This window comes from Chaetodon trifascialis, chromosome 22, assembly GCF_039877785.1.
Source record: "Chaetodon trifascialis isolate fChaTrf1 chromosome 22, fChaTrf1.hap1, whole genome shotgun sequence".
NCBI classification, from domain to species: Eukaryota; Metazoa; Chordata; class Actinopteri; order Chaetodontiformes; family Chaetodontidae; genus Chaetodon; species Chaetodon trifascialis.
Window position 1 is genome coordinate 13,574,309 of NC_092077.1, and position 26,374 is coordinate 13,600,682.

Consider the following 26,374-nt stretch of genomic DNA (forward strand, 5'->3'; position numbering starts at 1 on the left):
CTAGTGTGTAGGGTTTAGTGGAATTTAGTGGTGAACACCTCTCACCTCACCCCTCGCCTACAGTGGCTGCTAAAATGCAAAAAATGTGAAAAGTGCTCTTGAGCCAGTGTTTGGTTTGTCCTTTCTGGGCTACTGTAGCAACACGGTGATGCAACACGGCCGACTGCGTGGAAGAAGACGCACTCCCTCTGCAAATATTAAAGAGCTCATCAAGGTATCGAAGCACAATGATTCTTATTTTCAGGTGATTATACATTAATGAAAACATAATTAGGAATATTATATTCCATGTCCAAAGTTTGACCATGCTTGAGTTGCTGTGATACTGTTTTACAAGAGTGAATATTTTTTTGTGAAAACAAGTGAAATATGCCAACAGAGAACATTTATTACTTTGATTAATTTTATTACTGATTTATCTGCCAAGCATTTTCTGATGATTGATTAACTGTTTAGTCTACGAAATGTTAAAATACAGAAGCCACAGTAATGTCTTCAAGTTGCTTGTTTGTCTGGCTAAAAGTCTGAAACCTGAAGATATTCAATTTACTGTCATATATGAGTCATATATCATATATACCGTCATATATCAGATTTTAGACGCTGTAGTCTGTGAATGGTTGGAATTTAAGTCAACTGGCTGATCGTTGCAGCTTTATTCAACATCATGTGTTTACTGAAAACTTTTCCTCATTATATACATAAAGAATAAAATAATGTATTTGTATAGCAATTTCTGGGAGATATGGTTGAGTGAGACTTAATCATGTTTTTGTGAAGTGTTAACTTAGTGAGGTGTTGACTTAACTAAGATTGACCTTATGTGGTGTTTTACACATCTATCATTACACATATAGTGCCAGAAAATCCTCTGCATGCTGTTTTTTAGTACAGTCATGAATCATTCTGTGAGCACACAACATAAATAACACACTGATTGCAACTGAGCCTACAACATGAGCTTAAGCCTGCGAGGTGAATTCTTTTTAATAGTATTTTTCACTCCCCAGGCTTAATTACGGATGCAGAATGCCTGCTATTTATTATGCATCTATTTTTGTCAATTAGCAATAATCAAACACTGTGAGGTGAGATTATGTGGAGCCAACAGAGCATAGTGGTGTTTATCTCGCTACTGAGATAAGGGTAAAGCATTTCTGTGGAAAATGTGAGATGTCAAAGAAGCAGTGATGGGAAAGAGTCATGGCTGGAATAAAACTAGTGGGAAAAGTTTGGCTGGCTTTGCTGGGTGCAGACAGAGAGCTGATCCAGCATGCCACTTCGCCCCTTTGTTGTAACAAAGCCCTCATGTTTATTCATTTTGGCATCATGGCCAAGAGGTCAACAGAGGTGTGTTTACAGAAATTCCCCAATTCCCATAATGGTATGCAGGCAAAAGATACTATCATAATACAAGGAGGCAGCCAAGTTCAAGCCCTTAGAGGTCTCCTAATCAAATAGCTCATTTGCCAGAATTAGCATAAAATTATATCATCTATGTTTTGTTTTTTTTTACTTGCCTTTCAAACCCTTTGTTTGCATAGCTGAAATGCTTTGTTTAAATGCACCGTGTAAACACTCACACAACCTTTGGCTGCCCTCAAATGTTCAGTCTAACAACTGCTGATATGACCTTTGAGCCTTTAGTTGACAAGGACAGATCTGAAGTGGCTTCACCTGGCTACACCCCCGACAGCATAGATACAGCACAATGGCCATTGGTTATTTTGGACAAATGTCACCCTCCCTGCAGCCAACCCTGTCAACCTTCCCCCTGACAGTCAGGAAGTGTGAGTTCACCGTGAGGCGCTCGCATCCCTCTGATTCTCTTCCTGAACCCTGCAGCATCAAACACCTCACACCTTGCTGCGTGTTTAGCTTCACACTCAGTAAATACCGTAAACTTTCAATTAACGAACACATGCAGTACACAGTCGACCTTTATACACCCAATGCACACATCCCTTTAAATACGACACAGAAGCCTTGACACACGTTTACAGGCACAAAACGACATCGTTGATATCTACACAGACATCACCACCCTGTAGCAGCACCGGCTTTCTTCAAATGTCATATGTGAAGTGCTTGCGTCCCAGGGACAATGAGAGGTATAGGGTTTCCTGGCAAGACTTAGCAGCACCCAAACTTAGAACTGACTCCCTAAGGATGCTGGTATGTGTGTGTGTGTGTGTGTGTGTGTGTGTGTGTGTGTGTGTGTGTGTGTGTGTGTGTGTGTGTGTGTGTGTGTGTGTGTGTGTTCATCTGTTGATAGGTGTGAGATATACGCCAAACAGTAAAATTAGCCTCTTGCAAACAGCCTTTGACAGTATGTTCTAGTTATATCCTTCATGTGTTGCTGAGGTTAGAATACCAGACCACTACGCACACAGACGCTGCATCTAGTGTTCAGAAATAGGTTTTGTACAGTATGTTGAATGAGGACCTTTTCAGTTCAGCAAATTCCATTTTAGCTAGTGCTTGGTTGCTATGATCTTTCCTCCTCTTCATTTATTCTGACCTTGAAGAGATCCCTTATTAACACAAAGAGACTGTAAAAGATGGGAGATATAATCCAGAGTCCTTGTACAAAAATTCTTGTTTCAAAGTCCAGCCAAGGGTACGATCCAAATCAAGTTACAGTCTTCTTACCAACATAACAAAGTAAAATTAATGAGTAACTATTTTGATCACTAATTAATCATTCAAGTAAGTTTTGGTGTTTGTTTAATTAAACTTATTTATAACAATATTTCCAAGCTTTCCTAGTCTTCTGTAATATTACATATAACAAGTCACTCATTTCTTATAGTGCAGTGACATTAGGAGGAGATCCCTTCACAGCCAGTATGAAACAGAGGAATGATTACAGCAGCCAATAACTTTCTCTTAACAAACATGTGGCAAGTAACTGCATTAAGACTAAAATTGTTAATAACTGAACCAGTCATTCAATTTGGACTAAATGGAAACTTTTATGTTAATTTAATCATACCAGCCAGACTCAATCAATTAAAAAATAGCATTTGGGAAAGACTTCAAAATTGCTTTCAGAAAAAATAAGCTAAACCAACTAATGGAAGCAGGTGCAGCCGGGGAAAACATAAATAAAAGACTGGCTTCACACACTGTTTTAATGTTTCCAAAGGGTGTTTGTTCTCACCACAAATCAACATTTTCAAACCTAACATTATTTGAGATCAAAACATTGATTTATGTGGTGATAATAATGAGCTTAGTGGGAAATTATGGCAGTATGTGGCACAAGCTTTCCCATCATTTTTAAGCTGTGGCTGTTAGCATCAAAAAAGCAGCAAACTCTCCTATCTGCTATATGACAGCCAGGGGTCTTTGGGCAATAAGGGATCAGTAAGTACTTGCAGGCCACTTCTTCCTCTGAAATACACTCATTTACTTAATCTTTCAATCACACAGATCTATCAGTGTCACTCCTAAGCACCATGACACCAAGGGCTTACAATTTGAACCCTGTAGTAAAACACAAACTCTAAAGGGTTTTGATCTATGTGTTAATGGTTACAAAATGACAGTGATACTATCACGTCCCTGCTGTCTACAATGGCACCAATGACAAGATCTACTCATCAATCAAATCAACCTTTCCTCTGGGATATCTTGGTTGTTGCACAAATAGCTGGGAATGTGGACAATGTCAGAGTGGGAGAAACAAAAGAACTGCCAAATGACACAGAGCAGGACACAACACACCTCTGCTTATTGTAGCTTATCATTAAAAACTGTGGGGGGTCCATTTGCTTCGAAGCAGACTGCCTCCTCCTTTTGAGGCAGTCTGGCCCCAGCTGTTTAGTCCACACCAGTGTTGGACTGACAGCTTTCACATCAACCCTGATGAGAGAGACCAACCAGGCAAACACACCAGAATTCGTTTTAAATGAAACAAACAGGTTAGGTGTGAAAGCACCTAGTCAGCAAATAATAATGTCTCTGTGACACCATTAGCCCACTTCAAGTAACAGTGAGGCTGTACAATTAATCATCTAATAATTCTTCCACAATTAATTAAACTTGATTATGCTCTGACCAAGCACTTCCTACTCACGATCAATTCACAGTCACAATCTAAAATGACAGAGTACAGCATATAGCCGTAACAGTACATCAGAAATTTCCTTGTTTGTGATAATGTTCTCTTGGGAAATGACTGAAATGCAGCAGTGGGTAGAGAACTGATCATTTCTGCCATAAATTTACCGCCATAAAAATATGACTCAAGCAAAAGAACAGCTTACCATTTGACAAACCTACTAAGGAAAGTAAAAAAGTACCCTATAATAAATTACTCAAAGGACTTTCATTTTAATACATTTTTAGGCTGTGTGTGGGCCAGTACAAAGTAATTAAAAAACAGCACTTGAAACGTTAATGCTGAAGTTGGCAGTATGTGAGGGTAACTGCTTTCTAAAGCACACCCATTTAAAAGTCCAACAGACCACTTCTAAAAGATAAGTTAATGTCATGATCATAATATCGAAGACTAACATGACAAATGAAAAATTTACATTGCAACATTAGCTAGCTAAATACATTTTCACCTACAGGTCAGTATGTGCAACTTACTTCAATGTGCTTGCGGAGGTTAGAAGAGGAGTTTATACAAGCAGAGATCTCAGTGTTTTTCAGAAGGCACTTCATCATATAACTGTTGCCTTTTTTAGATTTTGGTATAAAACATGCAGCCAGATGTGGCCAGGCCAACATTGGAAGCTGCTTCTTGTTCTGGGTTCGGCTCCATTTTTATGGCATCATGCTCAAAAGACAGGTGGTGCTTCTTTATCTTCCAGGCAGCTGGCAACTTGACATCTGCAGCAGAGGTGCTCCTCACGCTCAAAAATATACTTGAGTAAAGAGCTGACATGCTGACATGTAAAACAAATAATGACTGCAAGAGCTGTGGCGTACATGTCATATACATGCATACTCATGCACACAGACTCATAGATACAGTTTAAGGAGCAAAGGATGTAGTGTACCTACTGTCAGTGAACTCGAACTGAGCCAGACTATAAAACAACACTACTGATAACATGAGCACATGTTGGCAGTTTAATAAGTTGCCTCTAAATCACCTGAAGCCAGTAGCGCATAATGTATCAGCCAATAAAAACCCATGATGGGGAAAAACAAACAGAGACATACCAAAGTAAAACAGACACACTGTCAGATTAGCACAGATCAACACACTACAACATGTCTCTCCTGTTACTGCCATTACTACCACTAATTCAAGGCACAAGGAACTGGGAAATACAGCACCTCTCATCAAACTAATGCCAAAGTCACTTTTGCCAATTTCGTGAAATTAATTACGTCAGTGTGTTCCCTAAGGTGAACTATACAGAACAAAGTTCTTCATAAAACAAAGGTGTGTTTTAAGGCTTTTCCTCTTTAAAACCGGTGATCTTAGAAAACTATCACTTTAAAACATTACAGCCTGCAACATGCATTTTAGGGCTTACTGCAGCCCTGCAGGTAAAGTGGCACTCATGATAAAAGCTACTTCTCAAAGTGATGTGGTATTCCATGAGGAGGGGTAGCTTAAATATAGCACACTTATAAAGTTGAAACCCAATTGCACTCACCTGAGACCCTGTTGCTCTCTTTCTGTCCTCTTGTCTCTGCCCTGCTAACGTTAGTGGTACTGTGTATTCTGCACCTAATAGATTAATATATAACTATAAATAAGTCAAAAACAGTTGAAGGGATTTTCTTTAGCAAAATAACCGTTACTCGAATGTATTTCCTTATTAAATTAGATATTAGGAAAGGGCATTAGCATCATCAGTGGGCAATTAATACACTGGTGTCCATGATTTAGGCTTATGAATGAAAACTTGTTTTAGAAACCATTTACCATTTACTGATAAATACAGTTGTCAACATCATGGATAACTATGACCAGTTAGGGGAGAAAACAGTCAGTTCAAAGCCTCACCTGAGACCCCGCAGCTTCACCTGCCTCCCCTCCGGTTGCTTTCTGGAATCTTCTAACGTGTAGCTAAAAATGAAGTAAGCTAACATTGACACGCTGTTGAGAGTCGTTATCCTTTACATTTGCTGCTTACACGTCTTTCTCTGTGGACGAGAGTGCTTAGCTACATCAACTGGAGTGTTTCTGTAGCGGCTATAGTGGCCTAACTTACCTTACATTGCGGAAGTATTGGTTGAAAATATGAAAAAACGTGCAGTTAATACGCACATGCTAACTAGCCAGAAGTAATTAAAGTAGGCGCACTTCCGGTTAGCTTACAGGTACCGTTAATTGAAGCTTGAGTTACTCAATCAAAATGTAATAATAATAAAAATAATTTTTTTAAACCTATACTCCACTACATTTATTTTACAGCCACAGTTACTAGTTACATATCAGAAAATACATAAAAGCTCATAAAAGCATAAGCTCAGTTAATAAAAGATGTGCATTATTATAAACTAGGCCAACGCACGCAGCAGTAGTTACTTAATACATCTTACTCAAGTAAATGACTCGAGAGAAATAGTGGATTAAAAACTATGATAACTATGACATTTTGAAATGTTGTGTAGAAGAAGAAATACTCAAGACAGTGCATGTACCTCAAACTAAAACTGAAGTACAGTGCTTGAGCATATATACTTAGTCACTCATCACCACTGGTAAAATCACTGCAATCATTGAAATAATGTCAGATTCAGATAATAAAAGTGCAAACTGCCATTTCTTATTTGTTAAAGTAATGTCATGTAATTAATAATAGCCCATCTGTTTTTATGAGCGCCAATTTCTTTCAGAGTGGTTACTTCGGTGGCTCACAGTAATTTTTGCTCCATAATTGTAATGATGGTTTAATTGCCCTCACATTGTTATTAACTGGATGTTCTGTGCCGTGAATATAAATCTGCTAGACATATTATCCCACTAATTAACTGTATTTCTTGTTTTGCTTAAGTAACATTTTTGCATCTAATTATTTATTGCATGTGACACTAGGCACTATTTATGATTTGGGGGATATAGAATTTAGTACCTTTTCTTTATTTTGTATTCATTAAACATATACATATAACTGTAAATACTTCCTATATCATTCATGGTCTGTATACATATTTGTCAATTACAAAGAGAGGGTTAGCATATGTTTTAAAGCAGGGCTGCAGCAGGACTGAGTGGCAGTATACAGTATATAAGTACTGCAATGTGACTGTGGCAAATGGTTCACACAAGTCAGACAGAAGGGACGACACCTTATTTGTCCCCCAGGGATGTTGTCACTGGCATTACATACACTTAGCCTACATGTATATTTCCTTGTGTCCAACCATGTGACAAGTGAGATGCAAGATGAAGCTGTCGATAAAGCTGCGGTGCCAGATAATTTTAGCAATACTGAAGCTGAATATATCAGTTGGAGCGCAAACGCATATCGATCACACAGACATCATGTTACATGGGAAAAGTGAGGGTATGACCGAAATAGAAATAGCCTCATTTACTGTACAGACGGGCTCACTCTCCAAGGGATTTCATTTGTAATAGGTTTGCTTTTCCAACCGGTCGATCGATACTGTGCAAGGTGAAAATATGCAGATGTTCTGTGTGAATTAACAGAATAACTACAAGCTCTAAAACCGTTTAAACTAACAGAAGCACCTCCCAGGAAATGATGGATATTGTGATTGATTATGCCGGGACATTAATGGTCACTGTTCAATAGCCATGTTCACAACAATGAGAGGCACTTTGGAAGACACACATATCAATATCTTTGTGCATGTGTGTGTCAGAGTCAGTATATAAGGGAGAAAATGAGACCAAGAGAAGGGCGGGTGGATGTGAGGAGGGAGGGTGAAGGATTGATTTTCGTCCTTCCTCTTCTCCATCTCACTCTGTTTCCTGAGCTTTATGAACTTGCATCTCCGTCCCCTGTTGTCTCTGTCCATGGCATAATTCCTACAGCGATTTGATGATGAAAAAAGCAGCGGAAAGAAGATGTGTCCAGAAAAAAAAAAAAAAAAAAAAAATCTGATGAAACGTTGTCCTTCTCTTTCTCTATGGAGGGGGTGGGGGTTGGGGGGGGTCTGTGCTGAGAGAGACAGAGCACAGGGGTTGGGCAAGGAGTGCGACAGTGGCTAAAAATAACCGTGTGTGTAGGCTATGTGTGTGTTTGTGATGCTGAGCCTAATCAGAGCCAATCTACACTCCTTCTCTTCTAACTGCACACACACACACACACACACACACACACACACAAATCACATACACAAACACAACCAAACAGATTTGAATACCCTTATTAAAAATCCCCCACCCCTGACACAGGCATGTGAGTGCTGATCACACTGACTCTCCTTTGGTTGCTGCCCATGCATCTCCTCCACAGGGCATTTCACTGCACTCTCTGGAACTGGAAGAGACAAGCCCCCATGTTCTGACTGGGGGCTGAGGCTTCCAGCTCAGACAGAATTAACCAACTCTCGCTCTCGTTTATTTTTTCTCTCTCTCCACCCCCGTCCACCTCCCTCCATCAGTTTGGCTAAACAGAAATGTAATTCATTCCGCTCAGAGTTCAAAATTAAAAATTTCACCTTATATCAACTCATATGCTCATATGCACTTTTTCTTTTTTATATATATGTGTGTGCCTGCTGAGGGGCCAGTGCAGTCGAACCAGGCCAGGCCACAGTCCATGCCAAGAGCAGCACTGATAAAACATTCCCCCTCGTAGACTCCAGCACAGCAACATGCCATGGCAGATGGTGTGACATTCAGCCTCTGTCAACAGAACAGGGAAAACAGAGAGAAGCACAAGAGGACATAAGAGGCAGTGATGGAGGAGAGAGAAGAGGAAGAGAGGAAAGAATCAGGTGAGAACAGGAGCAAGTGTCAGCGGCCCCTGAAGAGAGATTTGATGTTGAGTCAGAGCGCCACCATGTGGACCTCGTGGACGGCCTCCAGGCTCTGCAGAGCCAGCCAGAGTTAGAGACATGTCATTGATTTTCCACACAGTCAACAAAATGATTTTGCCATGCAGGGTAAATACACGGCCTCCCATAGTAATTTCTCCAAAATACACACATACATGCACGGCCACACACTCATAACCAAATCCCTGTAGAGCTCTACCTGGCAACAGCATACAAACAGGACTTTTTTTTCCTTCTGTCTTGCACAAAACAACATGCACGCCTGCCTCAAAACCCTGTGTCTATTTATGCCGAGATACACAGTGTGAAAAATGAAGAAACAAATACCTAAAAATGAAACATGATATGTGATGTTGACTTGAATCATGCTGCTGTTTAGCAAAGCCTAAATCAGTGAGCACTGTGAGGAATGTGTTAGTGAGCCGTACAGATTAATCAGCATAAATTAAGTCAGCCACCAACCCCAGCCATGTTGAACTAAATTTTTTAGTGTCTCCACATCTGAATTTTTTTTTTTTTTTGACAATAATCCCTGTGTGGGTGGCTGGGCTGGCTAAAGGCGCCTATCATGTGGCTGTGACGTCCTCGGTTTGATTCCAGACTAGGACCTTTGTCACATGTAATTTGCCTCTCTCTCTCTCTCTCTCCCTCCCTCTCTCTCTCTCTGTCTGTCTCCGTCTCTAAGCTACCAAAAATTCAAGAATTACAAAATGTGAAACACTTTTTATACCTCACCTATGATGATGATACAAGCTTTAGATGGTGTCTGAACGAATCATTAGTGCAGCAAAAAGGAGCTTTTTTTCACGGGAGGATAACAAAATGAAGATCCAGGATCAGTTCTTCTGTGCTTGCTTAAGATAAAGTCTAAAGAGAAAAGGGCAGACAGAGAAAGAGTGATATGTTTGCATTAAGAGAGATGGATCACTTTCAACTCTCAGCAATACAAGGTATGAACCAGGTGCCTCAGAGTCAGTTCATACCATAATGTACTATAGATACAAAATACCACTACATTTTGAGCTAAATCTGCACACTAATGACAATGCTAAGATGCCGGTGTTTTATCAGGTATGTTCTCAATGGTCGTCTTAGTTAGTATGTTATCATGCTAATATTTGCTAATTAGCATTAAACACGCAGCATAGCTGAGGCTGATGGGAACATCATGATTTTTGCATGTACAAAATATCGAGCAAATTAAACTTTTAACATGATAATGGTCTATAAGATGAAAAGTTCAGGGTTCACAAAAGTTTTTCACAGTTCTTCTTGATGAATGTGCCAGCAAAATCTCATCCAGTAGATGTTCAGATTTTTCATACAAAACCATAAATGAAGTTTTAAGATATGTTATCTGGGACAATTTTCCATACAGATGTTGTGATATCTCAGTCTGAAGTGGTGGGCGGACCACCTGACATTACCATTCACTGTTTAAAAAACACATATTACTTTCACCTCTCAATCCTTCCCCCTCTTCGCCTCCATCTGCTTCCCTCAGTCCTCATGAACAGCCAAAGCAAATGCTCTTAATTAGATTTTAATTTGACTCATATAATGTCTTAGATTAATATAGCCTGAAGTGAAGTCTGTTCATCGATTTAAGTCAACCACGGCACGGGGCGAGACAGAGAGAGGTGTGTGTTTCTGCGTTTGTGTGTGCTTTAGCATTAGCATTAGCATTAGCATTTTAGCAGCAAGCCTGACACTGAGGCAGACTCATAAGATTGACTAATGACAGAGATGAGATAATTTATAGAGGATGAGGTTGAGGGCTTTTGTCAGGCTTATGCAATGTGTCTGATCTTCATGTTACTCCTCCCTGCCCTCCAAACACGCACTGTACCATACACTGAAATTTAAGAGGGACTTCATAGGTAAATGCCAAACCAAGGCAATTAGCACAAACAGGTTAGATTGACTAACTGGAGCCACATCGGACCTTATTATTCATCCAATATTTAGTATTAAGATGGTTTTTGGGCTGTGAGAAATGCTGGGTTGCCTCCAGTGCAGTGGGTTGGCATTAAAGCTAAGTGACAGACTGAATAAATTAAAAAACATAGCAGAAATAAACAGCAAAAGCCCTGAAGTGAAAATGTTGTCAGCAAGATACAGATTGGTGGAAATGTGTGACTACCTTATAAAAGCTGGAGCTGGTAAAGTTGAAGAATCCAGGGAGGTTAAGCCAGACTCACCCCCTCCCTTCAGACCTCTGTCCAAAACCCCTCCCCCAAAAACACATGAAGGTGCACGCCCTGAGGACAGCTGGAGGACAAGTCCACCTGACAGCATTGAGAAGTTGTGATGAGGAGACCAGTTCTTTTTAAAAAAACACAAACTCTGTTAAATGGAATATTTATATAAGGGATATAGGGGAATATTTTTTGACATTTTGGGAACATAAATCAACCATTTTCTGGCCTATTTGGCTGCTGGCGCCACCCTCACATTCAGTGTAGGCCTAATGACATACCAACAGTAATATCAGTCCTGCCATGTAATACTTCAGACAGAGCTACTGCCTTTGTACTAAACTTAGCTAACACGTCTCCTGGCTGCTTCATATTTAATTGACAATACAAGAATGGTATCAATCTTCTTATCTAACTTCAAAAGAAAGTGAATTCCGTCCTTTAATTAGTGAGCTTCAGAGGTGATGCCAGCTGATTTCTGAACATTTGGATCTGACTCTTGGCGAGAAAGGGAATAAGCATATTCCCAGAATGACAAAGTACGCTTAAACTTATCCAGTTATTGAGCAGGTAAGACTCTTCAGTAAGACACACATGTCTCTGCATTTAAAAAAAAAGGAATGGATGATTGACAAGACAGACAACAGAAAGGGTTTGCAAAGAAGGAAACAGAACAAGAGGGTACAGGCTATGAACGAGGACGAAGCAGACAAGGCACTGAAAACACATTCAAGGCTTCCTCTGCCGGCATTGAGAGAGGCGTCCTTGCTGCAGCTTGAAAATGCTTTTAGATGATGGACTGAATTGACTGAAGTTCAGAACTAGTGCTGCAAGAGATGAAAGAAGTAACTGTGGGACATAATTAGAGTGAATCATGGCAGTCTGCACGGCAGAGAGGGCCAAACAACTACTTATTCTCCCACCTGACCAACGTGTTTAAGTTTAGAGCACTGTATACCGCACGGTATTTGCACAGTTAGTGGTTGTGTTAACTTACTTGCTCTGCCAGATAGGTGGGGCAGGACAATAGCGTGGGTATTTTGGAGGAGCTATACACCGTTTATCACTTCATATTCGACTGACCGGAAACTCTCGGTCCTGTGATTAGTGGTGTTAGTTTTTAGCTCCATTAGCTGTTAGCGCTGTTAGCTCCATTAGCAACACTCAGCAGGACTCTTTCTGCGAACAGCTAACCGCCTACAAGCTCTGCTGCCGATTTCAAAACGCATTGTTACGAAAGTCACATTATCAAGGAAAATAAGTTTTGCCCCCCATCGATAGCAAGTTTATTGCATCCTTTTGGATTTAGTTTTACATAAATACAAAAATATCTTTTGTCCCAGTGGCATCCCAGGGGAGATCTCTGTTTATCCCAAACACATTCCCTATCTTCCCAGGGATGATAAGACATCGTTAGCTTGAGCATGAGCCCTGTGAATGATTCAGATGCTAAAGATAAAAGATAAAAAAAACAAAAACAGTTTTTTTGTGGTGTGCCCAAGTCTACAAAAAGTAACGGGGTGACACAACTGGAGCGTGAACTGACTTAAACTTCACAACCGAAACTCCAATGGTGTCCTGAGGGACGCTTTAACCACCGGCTCCTTGACATACTGTGGCAGCTCCTTTCTATTCCTGGAAAAAGTGCAATTACACTGATGGACAAATGAGGGAAAAATGGAAGGAAAGAAAGGACTGTTTGTTCTGCCTGGAAATGGAAGTGGGAGTGAGAAGAAAAACAGTTTGGGTGGTTAAAGTATTAGCACTGATGGACCAGAAATGACTTCGCTGACCGTAGACGCGACAGAAATAGACCCTACAGGAGTCTTCCGAAGTGTAGGAATGAAAAATGGAGGGAACAGAAATGTCAATCTCTTTGCAATTCTGTCCATTTCTTGATGAGTAGGAGGCTTAAATTTGAAAAGGGAACTATACACCCACGTGTCTTTGTGCAGAGTTGTGTTAAAAACTGACCTTTTGCAAACACAGAAAAAGAAATGAGTTGTGACATTCAATTAAACTCACGCCTCCACCTCCAATGGTAATCATAGCCACTTTGAATCGACAAACACGGGGCTGGTTGAAGGGGTTGGTTGTTTATGAGCATCTATTTGGCCCAGAGATCCATATCATTTGCATAATTATGAACAGTAGATATGGTTGTCAAGGGAAACAGACTGGTGGGATGTGAGAGAGCCAGAGAGTGCTGCGATGCTGAGCAATATCAGCGATGAACAATGTAGTCTAGCAGAGGTGGGAAAGCCCTCTTAAATCTCATCCAAATGATCCCAGTAGATTGTAAATTAAATCCAAACATCAAGTCATGAATCTTTTAACTATCAACACATTTCTTAATATGTTTAGAGTTCAATAAACATCGGCCGCGTAGGTAATTAAAGCTGCATGCTTTTGAGGGAAGTCAAGTAAATGAATCTGCAATCTTCTACTGGCATGACATTCCATTGCTCACAATATGGACCAAACAACGGATAATATAAACTGTCTGAACCTAATCTGACCAAATGGGAGAGGAAACACAAAATGTAAACAGCTGAAATCCACTCAACATAACTCAACCTCACTTCAAGCCAGAAAACCTGTTCCTGATTACAACAGGCAGCATGCCAAGTCATGAAGTACTAAAGCCTGCCACCAAACTTCATGACTTTATTATACAAGTTGTACATTTTCCAAACATCATATAATGTGTTAGAGCACTGCAAATTACATGATATGCTGAAAACAATTATCACTAATTGAGAGAACAGTGAACAATAATGTCAGACTAATTAAAATGTCTTTAGGTTTTGTGTAAAACCAAGGGAGGGTGTCTCTATTCACTCCGTAAACAACTGGCTGTGAGGAAATTAATTATTGGCCAAATCACAGCAATCACACACATCAACCAGAGGGTAGCATAGCCAACGAGACATGAAGAGCTTCTCAGGTGCAGCACTTTAAACCCTGTTGTTATGCCATTAATTGGGGCCAAGTGTTACCTGAGGGCCCGCACAGATAATTAGTTTCATGGATGTCCTTGCACAGTATCAGGAAAATGTGTTTCCTCTGCATCTTAAAGGCCCAAAATAATATTAAACACAAAGCCTGTACGTTAATAATGCACAACAAGAATGAAAACAAGCCTTACCTTACTTACGACTAAAGCTGGATATCAAGAGCAGGGAATTTGCTACTAAAGCCTCCTCCCTGTGTAAACAAGTTGTTCTCAAAAACTTTATTCATTTCCCAAACAGGCCTGGCAGATTTAAGTGTGCTATTAACAACCTCTCTTTAGAACTTTTCTCATCTCACTTACTTTACCAACTATTTGATTAAGTATTCAGAAGCACCCTGCTCAAACTGGCAGAGATGACTCAGAGATTATTTTAGTGCCAGTTTACTCAGCGCATACTGGGCCGGATGACAAAAGGACTGAACTGCTAAATCATGAAGTCAGTAAATTAAATTAGGTTTGGGGGCTCAGGACCACACCTCAAAGACACCTTTAAATACCTTCTTAAACCATCTTCTCCTGTTTATCCCACCCCTCCCCTCTCTATCAACTCTACCTCCCTTTAGCCAACCTTCTACACATCCATCCATCCTCTCATTCACCTTCGTCATTCCCCCCCTCTTTCAATTAAAAAAATATTTAAAATATGCAGCCCTGTTTACCTGGAACAATGTTAAAAAAAGACCAGAGTTTAGTTTAATGTTTAGTTTATTCAAGTCAGTTGAAAGTGAGTGCTTTTGTTCAAATACCCACGTGATCAGACTGGATAATCTCTATGCTCTTTCATGCAATGTGCAATTTTTTATTTATTTTTTTAATGCTACCTTCTGTGTCCTCTCTATTTAATCTTTTAGTAAATGTGAAGCAGGATGTAGCTGTGAAAAAAAGATGCGTATTCAGAGAATTTCGTCTAGTTTTTTTGTCTTGTACTGTATGTATTGTATGAAGCTGTTTCTGTGTCATGTGCTATTTATGGCAATTCTTCAAAATCATCTTTCTGCCTGAGTGAACCGACGATTTGTTAAAATACATACTGTAACGGTGGATTTTATGACAGATTAACCCGGCTGTGGAGGCATTTTTGACTGACTTTGATACAGACCCAGAGCGACAAGTTGACACATTTCTTCTGGGAGAGCTCACAGAACCACAAAAGTCCGAGGACTGAACAGAGCAAATTTAGATCCAGCCACCGAGAGAGAGCGTGGACAGTTTTTGACAGGAGCGGCACCGAGGGCGAACCGACCACTGGGGGGTAAGATGTATGCTGTCTCATAAACACCTGCAGGCTGCCTGTTAGACACAGCACAAAAAAACAAACCTTTTTTTATTTAATGGTTTAAAATCTACAGACGATGACAGCCCGTCTTCATCCAAGAGGTGCAGGAAGATTGTTTGTGTGTTTCTTTTCTGTCACTTTTCCATTTTTTCTCACACATCATCTTAAGGCGGCGAGACAGTGTGAGTCATCCTTCACTGCGGAGAATTTAGCAAAAATCAATTTTCTTCTTTTATTCCTGGCACTAGCGAGGCAGAGTAAGCATGATTGATTCCACAGCTTTTGTCCTCAAGGCTTGTATCTTCTTCCAAAAGTGTGTGCTGTGTTTTTCTGTTTGTTTTGGACAGCTCGGATGTTTATTGGTGCCTTTTGATGGTATGCGCATGTACTGATCGCACGTGACGTGTGGCATTTGCTGTCCACACACAGACAGCATAATTGGATGGTGCAGACGCATGTTTATGCAGATCCATTTCTGTGGGCCGTATGCATGTGCACACTCCTACACTGTATGCGCTTTGGAACAAAAGCAAGCTGTGTAAATGGGTTGCCACTGATGGACTGATGTCTCAGTGTGTGAGTGTGTGTGAGACACTGTGTCTCTATGATTGCACCGCTCTGCTTGTGTGCACTAGGTGACAAATGGCTGACAGGCAGCATGTCCAGCAGCAGGTGATGGGTGGGGGCAGCAGGCTCATATTGTCCTTGGGCTCTCTCATCATATCGATCGCCCTCCATCTTATTTAGCTCCTGCCAAAACTCACAGCTCTGTATTGACTCAAGCTTATTACGCGTCATTTTAACCCAGCCGCACAACAAAGAAGAGAACAAAGCGTCTGCAGGCAGGTGGAATCTGCTCAAATGCCTCCAAAACAAGTGTTTTCATCAAAAGTTATTCGCTGATCTCTGGAGAATACAGATCAGATTTCTTTGAGGTGGCTGTGAGCTTTTCAGGCCAAATCCCCAAAATAATTCATTGCCCAGGAAAAACAGGCATTAAATTCAGTGAAAGCTAATGAAGCTTTAGTTGAGTTTTAGGATTAAACTCTAAGAAAACATGATCTAAACCTCAACATGTATCACAAACAAAGTATGGTTTGGTATTTTCGAATATATAAAGAATATAATCAGATTGTGCAGAGACACTGAATCCCATGACTAATAACTCATTTTAATGTGTTGCTCTGTGCACAGCCATACTTCTCTGGGGCAGTGGCTCCCGAATCTTTTGCTTGTGGGCCCTTAGACCTGTGACCCCTCATGACAAGAGTTCAAGGGAAAATTGATACTGTACTTGATTCCTTTGGATGATTTTTTTAGCCATAAAGAGGTGAAGTATACAGTATTTCACAGGAAAAATGCAAAACATTTGAGAAAAGTCAGCAAAAATATATTTTTTTTATTAACCACATACCCCCAGGTTGGAGACCACCGCTCTAGAGTGCCAGCTGGAGCACAACCAGTGGAGCGGTATACTGTAGATTCAAGCATCCAAGCGCACACCATGAGCCTAACTCTTTCAATCAATTCATTTGTACAAATCACACAAGATTCTGAGCGAACAGTGAGAGGCTGTATCAATCAGTTGCTCCTACTGTGTGCTGGAATGTTTCAAATCTATATTGCCAAGGCTATTAGTGCTATAAAGGCATAGCGGTTTTCTTTTCTTTATTGAATGGTCTCAGAAGGCATTTCTGCCTCATTGGATGTCATAGTGACGGTTGGAAGAGCTCAGAGGTCGATGGCTCCGCATGAGAGACAGCCCACAATCCATACAGCGACCCATAAAGTCACAGGCCTATAGAAGACACCTGAGCCCACTGAGAAGCAGAGGCTGTTTCATACACGTCCAAGGCTGCTCACTACAGGCTGAGCTGAACACTGAATGGTTGGAGCTGGCATGCTGTTGAGGTACGAACTCAACCATCTGTTGTTTACACTCCGCTGCCCTCAACAATATCTGACAATGACACATCTGCCCCTGTCTCAGCGGTGACGGGGACACCGAGACTCACACAGCACTGTCACTGATCTCCTCTGCACTTGTTCTCAGCTGCGCCATTCAAGTGCTGATTAAAGGAGCACTGAGACATATGACTGTCAACGTGATGAAGATATTTCTGCCAGAGATCTCACTTTCCGCAAAGACAGAGGAAACAAATGAATGATGGCAGCAGAAAGACACTATATGCTCAAGCTGCAACAAATGACGTTTTATTATCCTTAAGTGAGTATTTTGCACTGAAATGGGAGAGTTGGGATGCCTTTGGGACGCTACCGTGAACACAACTTTATCTTTTGTTTCAGCTGCAGAACACACAGGTCATGCCAGACACCTGCTGTTTGTTACATTTCATTGTGTGCAGACAAAGGTTAATGAAAGTCTCAGTATAACGTTGGCTGCAGTCATTTCTCTGTCAAGCTAGAAGTCAATGCAGAGCTGAGGCTTTAAGTGTACAAGCTTCTCCGACTAAAACTTGCACTCACTGTGTTCTAGTTTTGCTTTATGGTTCTCTATGCGGAGACAAACACCCAGTTGAGGCTACTCTTATTATTTCACCCCATTGTTCCACTGTTTTGATGTATGTTGTATTTTCTTTTAATGATTTCTACATATGGATGTTCTTTTGCTTTTAAGCACACTGAATTTCCCCTGTGTGAGAAGAGAGGCACAGAAATAGATTTACTACTTCTAGTGTGCTAGTCACCGTTAGCTTAGCCTACATCCAGCTGATATGTCTTCACCTGAGGACGGGACTTCTACTGCTGTTGCACGCAGTCAGTCGCTGGGGCTATGCTAACGTTTAGGCTTGCTGCCTGTCGGACCACAAAGTCAGAATATATAATTGTCTATTGCTGCATGTGTTAAATACAGATAGTGGTGGAAATTATGTCTTTAGATTATATATAAATAAAGTTATAAAACAAGTTCACTGTATAGTGGACAATGGCATGTCTGAACTATGACCGGGTAAAGTATGCTGCCCCTCCTCACTGTCATCCGCCAATCAGCAGCCATGACTGACAGCCTGTGCCTCTGACCCTCCAACCTGTTATGAAACAAGGTCTGACAGGAGACACCAGCACTCAGGCTACAATGCAGTTGTAAAAGTATCGAACAAGATTGACTCCCGCAGATGTGTGTGTGTGTGTGTGTGTGTGTGTGTGTGTGTGTGTGTGTGTGTGTGTGTGTGTGTGTGTGTGTGTGTGTGTGTGTGTGTGTGTGGGTGAAGATGGATGAGTCACACTTGCTGTTTCTGCTGCACTCACAAACTGACGCAGCATTGATCACATCGAGGGAAAGATGCCAGCTGTGTTTGTATGTACCATCATGCAATCGTCCAAAAGTACATTACATGGTTGACATGATAGCGTAAGAGTGTGAATCCCGTTTGTGCCCTCCTCCTGCTTTGTTCCTCGAGTGTACACGACTCTCTGTCTACAAAGCAATTTGGTGTTTACCGAAACGCCTGTGAGGAAGCTCTGAAAGGAGAGCAAATTAAAAGAGGCCAGAGCTGCGTTTGTGCTCAGAGGAACAGCAAAAAAAGATGATTTACTTCTGAGAGCAACGCCTGAGCTTCACTCTGGAGTGTGTGTGCTTGTGTGTGTGTGAGTGGTGTGACTGAATCAGGTCCGTTCTCACTCTCTCTGGGTACACCAGGTCTGTCAGTTCGTGTCCTTGACACAGTTAGAGGACTGACACTGCATGCAGCAAATTCCACCCCTGGACATAATGTCAGTGTCAGTGCTTTACACACACACACACACACACACACACACACACACACACACACACACACACACACACACACACACACACACACACACACACACACACACACATTTCTCTACCTGCTCATTTCCCTGAAACTGCTGGGTCAACGGCCACTAATGTCCTCTGCAGTGTCTACAGAGAAGCAAAGTGAAATGGGGAAATGAGGACAGAAATAGATGTGGCACAAACTTCCCTCGGTTCCTCGCCTCGGACTGTTTTGACTAATGAGCCAGCATAGCAGAGGGGTTAATTCCCAAAGGGGCCACAGGGTAACGTCAATGCCCCCTTCTCCTTGCCCTATTTTTTCTTTTTGTGCGAGTGTGTGCTTGTCTGAGTGTATTTCAGTGTGTGTGGTTGACATGAAATGCTCACCCTGGGCTGGGCACAGCCAGTTTTCTCTATTTGGGTCACTATATAAACCTCTAATGGAGGGCTAAAGTGGGTCTCAGACCAGCACACTGTCTTATATTAATAACCCTTATAATCACAGTGAGATGGAGACCAGGAAAAATTAGCATAGTTAAACAGTAAGGAAGTCACCAAATGTCAAATTTGTGGCTTCCAGGAACGAGCTTGTGACCGTAGGAGAATTGGTTTGGTTTGAGTCCCAGACAGGCAGGAGACACCTGAGAGGTGCCTTAAGCATGACCTTTAACCCCCAAATGCTCCACTAGAACAACTCAGTGGCTAACTGATTCATCGTGGTTGAACTGGACATCTCCCAGGTGTGTGTATGTGTTTCAGTGTGTGTGTGTGCCACAGGGTGTTCCTGGAAAAAGAGCATCAATGCCACGTGAACGCCTACCCTCGACAAAAGTCATAAAAACAAAATTCCTGCTCGAAGGAGTAAAAGATGACGCACATGAGATACGTTAGCTCGAATCAGGGGGGTGGGGGATATGAGGAGTGAGTTAGCTCATATCAACAGCATCCATAAGCAACGGCATCCAAAGGCTTTTAAACTCCAAACAATACACCTGACGACTGTGTCCTTTATTTGGAAAACCAAGTGTTGTACAAAAAAATGCATGTGTGTGTCCCTGTGTGACTGTTTCAACATCAACTCACATTAAAGGTCACAGTCAGGTCGTGGATATGAAGGTTCGACTGTGTGGTCACCCTGTCAGCAGGTTAACATGACCACCTGAGAGCCCACGACCTGCCGTCACCCCCTCAGCCCCAAGTGAGAGTCCCAGTGCGCTGAGTCTATTCTTAGATGAGTACAAGGTTCAAAGGCAGCATATAAATATTTGACTTTTGTTGATTTGGTTTTGAAATTTCAGCTGGAGCACGGTCGCTGTGTAATGTGTAAATCCACTGACTTTCCATCATGAACCATAAATTAAATAAATAAACAAACAGAATGAAAATTCGCATCCACAGCCTTCTTGTTATTGTGCCTCATCCCAATATGCACATGTGAAACAAAAATGGAGGGAATTTAACATCAGTCAGTCACATATAAAGATGGTGAAAACCAACACCATTAACACCTCAACATCCTAAAAATAAAAAATATACCAACAACAACAACCAATATGTGAAAAAAATATACAGTCCTGTTAAAAATACAGAAACTTATGTGCAGTTTTAGACTACATTTATTGCTGTAATTGTTTTGAGCAGCCCTTGCTTGATCCAGTTTGTGGTTCCAACCAGAATCATCTGGTTTAGTAAATCAAACTGATCAGACTAAAACTGTGTCATCGATTAAATATTTGGGATTGACTGTGCGCCAGATGATGAGAAACAAACCGCAGACATTCACAGACTCGTCATTCAATTCCTTGGAAAGAAAAAAAAAAAGAAGCCTGTTAACCACAAGATGGCTGCTGTGACGATCTTTCTGCTGCCACCTACTGTACAGAGAAATACTCAATCATAGCTCGCCCGAGGGAGGATTCAAATGGTTCCACAACAGCTAAATGCATAGATTTGAATTGTAAATAGTCCTAATAGTTAGACAGTCATCAGATTTGCCTGAATGTCTCAGGATGTTGCGGACAGTCTTCTCCAGAGCCAAAGATATTTAAATCAGGGTGCTTAAGCCTATTGACGCCCATTTTCACCAAGGCCTTTACAAGGATATGCTCCTAATGCCGATCATTAAGCATAATGCTTACTCACCTACACCCCCCCCTCCATCTTCCAGTTAGAAATCACTTTGAAGTTCCACCCATGAGTGGAAAAAGCACAGAAATATTTACACTTTAGTTAGTCACTCAACAAAGCACCTCCGCCAGAATTCCTTCTCATGGGAGTGAGTTAAATTGCTGCTGCTTCCTTTGTTTTGATTCATGTGAAGAACTTTTCTAATCTGATTTCTCCAGGGTGGGTCATAAAGTTTACACCGAGAGGCACGTCAGCACAGACAGATAGTCATCAGACGGCTGTCAGCTCAGTGCTTTCGCCTTCATGTGGGGTGTAGAGAGGGACTTGAGGATGAAGATTACCCGTTAATTCCCTCCACACATACTGTAGCCTGACATTTATCCTTGATGTGTTTTCACACTTTAAGTAGGGCTCGAGCTCACACAAACACACATTCGCTCACACACAGGGATTCTTTTAACAGCTCCAATTAAAAAGAGGCTGTGTCCGAAGTCCTGTCGGAGCCAAATCCAAACTCTTGGCTCGTTGCCCTCTTTTCATGTGGAGCCAAGTGCCCAAACTTCCTCCCGGGGGTGAGTATCTCGACTGAGGTGGGGAGAGACAACTGCTGAAAATGACTTTCTCTGGAAAGAAAATAATGAGACAAATAATGATCTGTGTTGAGAAATTTCCTTTTTAATTGTCTCCTTTGAGAGGGAGGTCAGAGGTCAGTGCTGGAGCTGGCTGGGATCAGTATCACAGGCACTCAAGGGCCCTTCAGTTTAGGGAATGGCTGCAGTCAGGGGACCATGAACGCCTCATGTGGTCTCAAAAGGCTGACCACCAGGGTTGGACTTGGATTTATATGTTATTGCCTCATATACTCTGATGTTTTAGTTTATGTAGCTTATAATATCTGGAATTATCTTGAACAAATGTTCATAATGTCCTAATAAGTTCCTTGCTAGTTTTATGTAAAGAGCAATGTAATTTAATGCAAATTGGTCTGAGACAGGTGTTTGAGATGAAATATTTTGGTTAGGGTTAGGGTTCTGCTCAAACCAAAGAATATATCCATTCTTTATTCACTCATGACTGGAACCTTTATTCTTTTTACATGTAGAATCATGTGCTTGCCTGTAGACCCATTTTTAATTTTTGCATGTTCTGATCTGCATCTCCAAAATACCTGAGGCTGTACTGGCAATTCACTGGATTTAATTGTATCAATTGAACATTTCACACACTAGAGCGAAATTATATCATCTTCCCAAGAACTTTCATTTGAATCTAATTACGCATTGGTTTCATTCTAGGAAAATAAAATTGTTAGAAACTAAACTATTGTTTCAAATGACCAGACGGACACAGAAGTGAGACGAGTGAATGCCTGGACCTGTGCACAGCACTGCACCAATCACAAATAGATCAATGCTGTGGCAGCCCACAGGACTCTCCATTAATCAGCCAGCAGTAGTCCTGTCCAATTCTCTGCCCCCACACGCTGCACCTTTGGGTGTAATTGCTGACCATCACACTTGACAGTTGCACCACAGGGTGAGCTTTTTAAGTGACAGGTACTGAATCCAGGCAGCAAACAGAGGACCCGGGCCCAGCAGCAATAAGAGGAGGTGAAGCAAATGCGTCACTCCACAGAAAGAACTGTGGCCGTTTTTCAGAGCTATCAGCCTCTGGATCAGACAGGTAGAGAATCAAGATAACCACACTGCAGCCTTTCCCCCGTTGAATTTTCTTCCTTAAAAAGACATGGGACTTTTCTGAGAGCTCCTACATTAAAACTCATGTCAGATATAGATTAACTAGGGCTCACTGAGTAAATCACAATTTAACTATGGTTGGTTTTAATCTCATTTGTCATGCTGGTAACCTGAGTCATGTGTCCCTGCCAGCGTGCTGCTATAAAACTTCAGCTAAAAAAGTTCTGCAGTGTGCTGCTCACTGAAACAAATGCCACGAGACACAGTCTAAAAGTGGACCACCAATAATCAACACCTCTCCCTCTGGCATCAACACTTACTGACCTGCAGTTCTCCCTTCTTTGGTGTTCAGGTTTGTTGTACACTACTGCCCCCATGTGGCAGCTTTAAATATTGATGGAGCTTGCTTGGGGGAAGAAAAGGGCGTCTTTTAGTCAGTATGATTATGTGCGGAAGGAGATTTTCAGCTACGCTCAGGGGACTTGCACTTGTTTAGCAAGTTCCTTCAAATCGTGCCAGCTGCCTGCTGCGGTGTTACTGATGGTTCTCATCTGGCACGTCTTATCTTTTGATTATTACTGCAGTAAATGAGTCTTTTGGAAAATTGGTCACCAGCAGTTTGTTAGGAATGTAGAATGGTAATGGTACATACAGACCTCTGCCCTCAATAATGTGATGTCCCCATCTGTTAGTCAGGACACTAAGAAATGTAACTGAGAAAACATGCTGACATGTTTGTATCCCCATATTTGCTTCTTGGGGATGAACGGTCTAAAGACAGAAGAATCCCATGTCACATGGGCTAGAAATCCCTCAAACAAGTTCATTGGCTGGTTGATAAACTGCACCTAGAAGAGAAATGTGAACAATGTTGTGACAAAATGTCTTAGCTGGGGTGTGATCGGACAGACGCGAGTTCACACTGCACATAAGATCAAGTTGTTGTTCCATTGATATTGAATGTAACAGATATAAACACTGATAACAAGTCACACAAATAACACAAAGGGTCAATAATGTTGGATACACAGAGCATTTTTATTGAACAAGATTACCCACCAACTCCACACTCACTTTATAATCTTACAGTTTATAAATAGAATTTGGTAGGAATATTTCACCTGGATCACAGTGCACTTATTTGAACGTCAAGGTTGAGCAATGGGCAATGAATGTCACCTGTGTCAGTCACGTGAAGACTGACCTCCTTGTCTCCTGCTCCTCTCACAGCAGAGCCTTTTGTCCTGGCAGGGGTGACCTGGAAAACGCTCAGACAACAGTGACTGTTGATGGGCCCAACATCGCATCACAATTTACTACTATTGCCATCAACGACAATGCAGTACCAACACAATACCTGCCCGGGTTTACCTGGGTTTCACAATCCGTGGCCAGGCCAGGGCCGAGGTGCGTTTGATGCGTTCCTCTGGGCGGCGCCACGTAGGGCTCACGAGCGCTGGCCTCTGGGCGGGCACCATCCAGTGCGCCGCTGTGAGACAAATGAAGCCCAACCATGAACCATGCGATATGGAAATCACACAATATAACATGGTTAACATAACATAGCACAAAATGCACCATACTCATACCAGACATTTACAATGTAATGTCACACCTTTGTATCTGTCCTTTACAGAAAGTCACTGCCAGAAAGGACGCCAAACCAGTGTCACGTAGGCCACGTAGACCAGTTTATTCCGGCTACAAGCCAAACACTTCCTCAAAGTCCCTCTGCTGAAAGGCAAGGCAGTTCTCGTAACCAGAGTCGAGGGCAGCGTACACACTGCTGGGTGAAAGAGGTTCCGCACACAGATACGCAGATGTTTCATGTGAAACCGCCACTGTCTGGAAATTGTCGAGCTGCATGTCTTCGTACACATTACCCATCAGGTACTGCGTGGTGTTTTCCGGCGCCATTGCCCCTGGTTCGTGTCGGTGAATACAGGCCGCAGTGGGACGTTCGTCGAACTCGCAGACCCTTCTCTCTTTCTTGATCATGTCTCTCGTGAATTTAGCCGGCCGTGGCCGCCTCTGTTCCCGGCGGATGTATTTTCGAATGGTCGTCCTCATCGCGAGTGCTCGACACTGTTGGAGGGCCTCGTCCTCTGTGGAGACATGGAGCACTCTCCACCGAAACTTCGACCCAGTCTTCGTGGTTTTCCTCGAGTATTCGTTTTGTATGCATTTCGAGCTGGTGCCCATTGTTTCTAAACACATATCCGACCAAAAACAACTAAAAAGAAAATGCCGACTCCGTATGAGTGACTCTGCGGTTTTCGTTTCTTCTCGCTTAAGAACAAGTAAACGATGCTTTCTTCAGGGTTTTAAAAAAGTAAAAAGTGGCAGGGATAGCCTTTTCTGAAAAAAACAAAAAAAACCCAAAAACTAGTATCTTTAAATCGTACAAATTACAACAATTACTTTAAAAATATTTGGAGCTCAAACAACGCATCTCCCCAACGGCTGCGTCCGATGAAAAGTACGTTACAACGCGCGGTGAACGTAGGCTTATATGAGAGAAAACACCCATAATCCTTTGCTTTCCGAAACTACCGGTATGACTGCACGGTGGTGCTGCCACCTATTGGTGCGGAATGGGACATACAATGCCTAATTATTTACTTCAGACAACCAGTCACATAACTGGCTCACATGTCAACCCTTCATCACACATCCCCAATCCCATCTGCATAGTCATATAAATTGAATTTATTTTCATTTCTGTGTTATGTTGTCGCTTTTATTTATTATATGTTGTCTGTTTTGGAATTCAACCATTTTAAATAATATTGCAACGAAACATTTAGGAATGGCATCCTCATCATAACAAAGGGTTATATGTATCATCAGATCATCATCAAATCAGCAATCAGTAAATCCCGAATCTTAACAACATAAGACTTAAAAACAATATTTGTAAAGGGAAAACATCTTTTTATTTACTGGCTGGTTATGGCCTTTTCCGTCCCATAATCCTGCAATTTTATTATCGAATGCTGTGACCCACATTCTAAACTGAACACTAAAAAGAGAGACAGATATGGATGTTTACAGTCCTCTTCTGTACAAATGGAGTGAGAGGGCTTTTATACAATAAAATATATTTGTACAGAGCACTGACCTTTTCAAATGGTATTTCTGACATTTATCTTGCACTCATCCAGAAGAATAACTAATAGGGCAGAGTGTTTTTCAACTTTATTCACTAAAAGGGTAGTTTGCTGTTGACTATTTTTCAACAGAAGATAAATCAGTAAAGCTCTGTAAGTGCGTCAGTGGTGACATGTTTGATTTGGAGCAAGACCAAGTAAGCCTTTTGATTTATAAAGAAAAACTGTTGTGATGTTATTATGCATT

The 26,374-nt window shown here is 41.5% G+C and overlaps 1 long non-coding RNA gene across 1 annotated transcript; it reads right to left on the reverse strand.

Moving 5' to 3' along the window:
* Positions 1 to 24,031: 24,031 nt before the first annotated feature.
* LOC139350623 (uncharacterized) lies at positions 24,032 to 25,503 on the reverse strand. The gene is made up of 2 exons (XR_011603532.1): positions 24,633 to 25,503; positions 24,032 to 24,506 (listed from the first exon to the last, which is right to left on the reverse strand). It is a non-coding gene; the product is annotated as an uncharacterized lncRNA (long non-coding RNA).
* Between the last annotated feature and the right edge of the window lie 871 nt (positions 25,504 to 26,374).